Here is a 6,918-nt window from a genome sequence, read left to right as displayed (position 1 = left end):
GCTTAAAAACTAACAATCTCCGAATTGTTCGTTAAATGTTCTTTCCACATAGTACGCTTGTTCATTACTCTCGATAAATTTCCTTTACAATTGAAAGTAAAGACACTGAACCACGTTTCCCCTTTTATCACTTAAAAGTTACTTAACAACCATCTACCTAGAAGTTATTGATAAGTGAGTGACTGAAAAGCTGTTATATTTTAATTAATTAATTTTTCTTATGTTAGTTTTAGGAATTATAGTTAAAACACTGTAAGCATAGATGTGTTATAAACAAGTTAATAATGCAAGCTCCATTTGGTGCAAGATTCATGATTTTCAGCTATTATTAGAACGTAAAAGAAAAACAAACAATAACCCGGGTGGATCTCCCATTTTCAGGGCAAATGACAAAAAAAAGAGCAATTAAATGATGTATTTAAACCTATGTGAACGAGTGTTGCGCATGTCACGACATTTTAGAGCGCCATTCAACGTATTCAAATTATTTCTGTTCTTTACATGAACCATGTCCCGTAATTCACAGTCATATGTTGGGTACAAATACTTTAATGTTGTGTACAATAGACTTGTATATTTTACTAGAAGTTTACCACCTTTCATGTAGATACACGTAGTAAAGTTGAAATTATTGTTAACATTCCTTCTTCATTACAGGGTCTGTTCAATGGGCAGAACCTAGGCACATTCGTTTAAAAACAAAAAAAAAAAGACAGTTTTTGTAAGAATAAGAACATAATCAAAATTCTACAACATCTATCGTATAGTGTTTGTAAGAATAAAATCAGATTTAAAAAGTACCATCCAACAGAACCTAGGCACATTCGTTTAAAAACAAAAAAGACAGTTTTTGTAAGAATAAGAACAGAATCAAAATTCTACAACATCTATTGTATGGTGTTTGTAATAATACAATCAGATTTAAAAAGTACCATCCAACAAAACCTACAAGTATCAGTAGGACTAACTAACATTCTACAGAACCTACAAGTATCAGTAGGACTAACTAACATTCTACAGAACTTACAAGTATCAGTAGGACTAACTAACATTCTACAGAACTTACAAGTATCAGTAGGACTAACTAACGTTCTACAGAACGTAAAAGTATCAGTAGGACTAACTAACGTTCTACAGAACGTACAAGTATCAGTAGGACTAACTAACGTTCTACAGAACCTACAAGTATCAGTAGGACTAACTAACATTCTACAGAACCTATAAGTATCAGTAGGACTAACTAACATTCTACAGAGCCTACAGGTATCAGTAGGACTAACTAACACTCTACAGAACCTATAAGTATCAGTAGGACTGACATTTTACAAAACCTACAAGTATCAAAAGAACTAACCTTGTTAGTCCTACTGATACTTGTAGGTTCTGTAGTAACATTCTACTGAACCTACAAGTATCAGTAGGACTAACTAACATTCGACACGATGTAACTGATTGAAAATCAATCTGTACAGTCCTGAAACAGAAACTGTTATATTAACGTAAATAACTTGCAGCCCTGCTGTTTGCTCCTAAAACTTGCAGTCCTGCTGTTTGCTCCTAACGACATTATAGTAATAATGTTACAAGCAATCTAACGCTTTCATAAACATTTTCAACAATTCACAAAACCCATAATACTAAAATTGACGAACGTCAAGAAACGGAGAGGCTTAATGAAGGCTGAACCTTTTGTTCTTAGAATGGAGAGTTTTTCAATAAACTCAACATTCTAAAAAACTAAATCATCGTATTTTATTTTTTTAACATTTTAGTATTACGAAGCTATAATATGTATTTAAACATTTATGAATATATTATAGCATGAGTGGGCACCCAAATTTTTTTCGACTGGCCACGTGGCCAGTCGATCACAGAAATGGACACACTATTGATAAAACAGAAGATTTGTGCTAAATGAATATATTTCAGGATTCTAATGACAGTCAAGGTTTATAAACACAACGCCAAAATACAAAAAAAAAAATACTTCTTCAAAATTACCAAAGCGTGAAATTTCATTGAGAGATTTGACATTCTTTTTCTCTGACCAGCTAGAAAAACACACTACTGATGATTCTACGAGTTGGCCACACATGGCCATTGGCCAATTGGCTTTCCACACTGTATTATAGGTAATTTTTCAGAACTTTTGTTCTCTAGCACATGTTGGAACCAATGTTACTGATTCTCACAAGAGAAATAAGAAGCATTAACTTTCAAAACTTTTTTTTTTATAGCTTACCCTCAAAATGATCATTTGCGCGGCTTATTTCGAATGTAAAATGTGTCAAGTGGGCGCACCAGAAAATGTTTAAACGATATGCCTCTAACAGATCCAAATTTTAATTTTACTTCAATTCGCAGACGATGTGGCCTCTATGACCTCCTCAATAGCCGCTACAGACTTACAACCAGTAGTAAACCAAATAGTTTAAATATATGTTCCAAAAACCAGGTATTATTCTCGAAATTGATCAAAACACATAGACACCCATCCAAATTATATTTACAAACTCGTTTCCATGCTTTCACATCAACAAAACTCCTAGGACTAACATACAATTATATATTAACATAGGTAAAACATATCACCTAAATTAAAAATAAACAAGCAAGATACGCTAGGAGAAATACAGGAGCATCACCAGAAAACATGAATAAAATTTATAAACAATACATACGTTCAGTAATCGAATGTGCCTGTATAGCGTGGATTAATATTGCACCTTCAAATATTAGGAAATTAGGAACAATAAAAAATTCAATAATCACCACAACATTCAGAGGATCGAGATCAACAAACACAGCTTTTATGCACAGATGTTAAAAGTACAGCCAAGCTACGACAGACTCTTAGATTGCTTTTTCAGATACTTTGACAAAATTCTATACAAAAAATTACTTACTAACATCCATAGATCGCTATATCATACACGATGATGATGATGATAGCCCTAAATATCTCTCTTCCCTCAATATGTACCATAACAAAAAAGCCATTTATGCTAGACCATAAAATATCCTTTAGATTAAGGTATCGCAAATGTATTTAAAGGGGTATTTTGTCAAATACGCATCTGATAACGTAATGTAATGAAAGGTTTGCCAACTGAACTGGTTGTGAAGTGTGGGACAACCATTTTAAGAGATGTGGCAAAAAAGCATTAAATACTGTTAGTTTTACATTTATGTACATGGCCATGAAGAGGAAAATAGGATCAGTGTAATTACCCGTGAAGTGTTTTGAGCCCTAATCTCGTGATGTGTTTCGTCTAGCATTTAATTGTAAATAAATAAACCATCCAGGAAGGAGGAAGAGATAGCTTTTGACCCTCCCACGACCAAACACCTATCATATTCTACAGCGCGCCAGAAAGTTCACGATTGTGGGTATAGCCCATTGTGTAACTTTGTGCTTAACTTCAACCAAAACGCTCCCTAGTGGATAAACAACACCCATATATTTTCATTGATAAATTAATGATTTTATTGTGATTTATAATATATGTGTAACATACTTATAATTTAGAACAAGTATTTTGATGTAAGTGTTAACTTTTGAATAATGTTATGTGTAAGTTATATATATATGTGTATTTATCTATTATTTTTTGAATAAGGACTGAGAATTGAGTGAGCTGTAGAGATGCTACTACTTGTGTTTACTAGCAGAGACCCGCAACGGTACTTCTTTAAATGTGGGATTTCTAAAATTGCAATCGCAGACACCGAAATTTGCGAGTCCACTGAAGGGTTGTACCAAAGTTTTTTCCCTACACTTCAAGCCTTTAATTATAAAATCTTGCAGAGACCATTTGGAGGGAAGGGGCTCAGATACAAAAAGATATAATAGTAGGGGAGGAGAACGTGACCATTCTGTTATAACTCTGTAAAAAGAGGAAAATAGAGTCTTTAAAAGAGTAACATTGTTAAATGTATTGTCTTTAGATATAGTACAGTAATGTGTGTGAATTTTATTATGTTATATTTATATCATAAATTTTCTTAATTATTTCCATCTATTTCAATTAAGAACGTTGAACGTTTGGAGGTGCAGATACATAACATTCTTCTCCACCCCTCACCTCCAAGAAAAGGACATGATGCGCCACCTCTTGTCCATTGACAACAATATTTGATGTATATTTTTCTGTGACACTTAATAAACGCCAAGGAAAAAGAACAGATGTTAATCAAGACCACAACTCCTTTTCATCTCTCATGGAAACGAACTTTAAAATATCCTGTACCAGGCCTCACATACCACACACACAACAAACAAGTTAAAGACATTATTCTAAATAAATTTCCCATTTTAAAGAAATCTAACACCACTAAACATATTTTTCCAAGACCCCCCATAATTTCCTACCGTCACGATACCAATATTGGAAACTACGTAGTTCACAGTAGCCTTAAAACACCCACTTCAACAGACACACATTTTATTGTAGGTAGCTATCCTTGTAATAGAAAACGCTGTAACACATGTTCTTACATTGACTGAAGAACATCCTAAGTAGAGTTTTTACATTAAGGATCAATTTAACTGCACATCAAAACACGTCATATATTCTATTGTTTGCTCATGTTGTGGAAAATTATACATAGGAGAAACCAGTAGATTATTAGTAGAACGTACCCGAGAACATCTCAGACATAACAAATTGTAACGCAGATAAACCAGTGGCCCGACACTTCAATTTATACAACCATATCCTCGGCCATTTTAAAACTCTTGTTTTGAAGAAGGCTCCTACAAATAAACATAACAAAATAATTTTGACATGGGAACTTTCCACCCCGATGGGATAAATGAATGTTTTAGCTTTTTGTAATATTTCCCGTTCTGGTTTTATCCATTCTTAAAATGTTTTATACAGTATATATTCGTATATGATGTGCATGCATGCGTGTGCGCGCATATGTTTGTATATGTGTATAATCATTTGTGTGTATTTATATGGATGTATCTGTGTATATATATATATATATATTTATCACTTTCTATTGTTTGTAAATATTGTTATACACGTGCAATTGTTACATTGTCACATCACGCGACCTTCGATTTAGAATGTTTACGTTTACCGTTAGTTAGTGATACCTGAAGAAGGGCATTGCCCGAAACGTTGTATCCACAATTATATATATATATATTAAAAATATGTTTATTAACTCCTTAGTGAATTGACCTATAATATACTTCTTTTTACCAGATATTCATTGTCGATCACCTTTACAAACGATTTAATAATGTTGATAAAACAATTATAAGAAGCAGTCGTGGCCGAGTGGTTAAGGCGACGGACTAGAAATCCGTTGGGGTATCCCCGCACAGGTTCGAATCCTGTCGACTGCGAATGTTTAGTTTTACTATTCTGTGCTAAGTGATTTTTGTTTTTTTTACATTATTGAATATATTTTATATTGTATCCATTGTGATTTGTAAATAGCCTACCGATGTTGACTTTAAAATCATTAAGTAAAACCTATGGCATATTATTTTCCTCTTCAAGCAAACTGTTATCGCCATCTGGCGACATTTATAATATTTACCTGTGGAAACATCCTTACTTCGTACTAATAATTTTGTCAACACACAAAGCTTTTCAATAAAACGGTAAATAACACTAAGATAATTGATTCAACATTAACAAAGCTTATAGCTATGTACCAGTTCTACAGTATACTTTTCGATAACTCGTTACAAGATATTTACTTGATTAGGTAGGACAATATTATTATTACTTATCCAGGTCAGATAAATCGTAGAAGAAAGTGAAATGATGAGTATTGCGTGGAATACTAACACACTAGTTCCTAAACTGAAACAAATAAATCCAAAATATAGTGAAGTGTGTGTGTTTTCTTATAGCAATTCACACCGAGGGTAATCGAACCCTTGATTCTACCGTTGTCCCACCGGGGGACGTATAGTAAAGTAGTTGAATGATGACCAAAGTACTATCCTAACAGAAACACTGACGAACTTGGCGGGCACTCACTAGAGTGTACACCTCCACCACGCAGCATTGATCATATTCGGTTCTCAAAAAATACGGAAATCTGTTCGTATATTCGACACTGAACATTTTTAGCTAGGCAATGATGAACAATATTTTACCATATGTCCACCAAGCCAAGTTTCATCAAAATCCGGTTCCCATGTTAACAGATAGGTCTCCCCCCCCCCTCCCCAATACTCTCGCTGTGATCCTAACCCTCCAAAAACTAGTCACTTCTAACTTGGGCCACAAATGTACATCAACTTTCGTCCAAATCCATTTACCCGTTTTCGAGAAATCTTGTTGACAACACAAACGTATTCACACACAAGGGTGAAAACAATCTTCGGTGGTGAAAGTAATGAAAAAAATTCTGGTCGCCATATATTAATGTCAGTACTGAGAATTAATCGCACCTTATACACGGATTTTTTTTAGGTTCGTTTTGATATCATCGGATAAAGATTGAATTTGATAAACTTGCAATTCAACACATAAAAAGCAGTACTTGAAATCGCACGTATAAATATTACAAGTTATACAGGGATTAAACATTCGTAGCTATATAGTAAATATTGCTTAAATCCCCCCCCCCCTCATGAATTTCGTTATTACTTTTTATCTAAAAAGGCTTTTCCCTTATTGAGAAATTTCAGTTTTGTATAATATAAAGAACGAAAAACATGTAAGGAAATTCGTTAATCGTTTTAAAAGTTTTCACCTGACTTAAAGTTCGACATTTTGCAGAAAGAACTCTTCTAACCAGCGGTTTACAGGCAATAAAAACAAGCATTTAGTAGTCTGCTTTGAGTGATTTTCTTCTCAATTACGAACAACCTAGCAGGGCAAGAAAACGCTTAGTCTAAACTATTAGGCCGTCAAGAAATTTATGTCGCTTTGTTAGATGAAA

At 33.7% G+C, this 6,918-nt stretch overlaps 1 non-coding gene across 1 annotated transcript; it reads left to right on the top strand.

Moving 5' to 3' along the window:
• The first annotated feature begins 5,280 nt into the window (after window positions 1-5,280).
• Trnas-aga lies at window positions 5,281-5,362 on the top strand. The gene has a single exon. It is a non-coding gene; the product is annotated as a tRNA-Ser (tRNA).
• The last annotated feature ends 1,556 nt before the right edge of the window (window positions 5,363-6,918 follow it).

The sequence above is a fragment of the Limulus polyphemus genome, unplaced genomic scaffold (genome assembly GCF_000517525.1).
Source record: "Limulus polyphemus unplaced genomic scaffold, Limulus_polyphemus-2.1.2 Scaffold4624, whole genome shotgun sequence".
In the NCBI taxonomy this organism is placed as follows: domain Eukaryota; kingdom Metazoa; phylum Arthropoda; class Merostomata; order Xiphosura; family Limulidae; genus Limulus; species Limulus polyphemus.
Note: the sequence above shows the minus strand (reverse complement) of the source record. Positions and strands in the feature narration are given on the sequence as shown.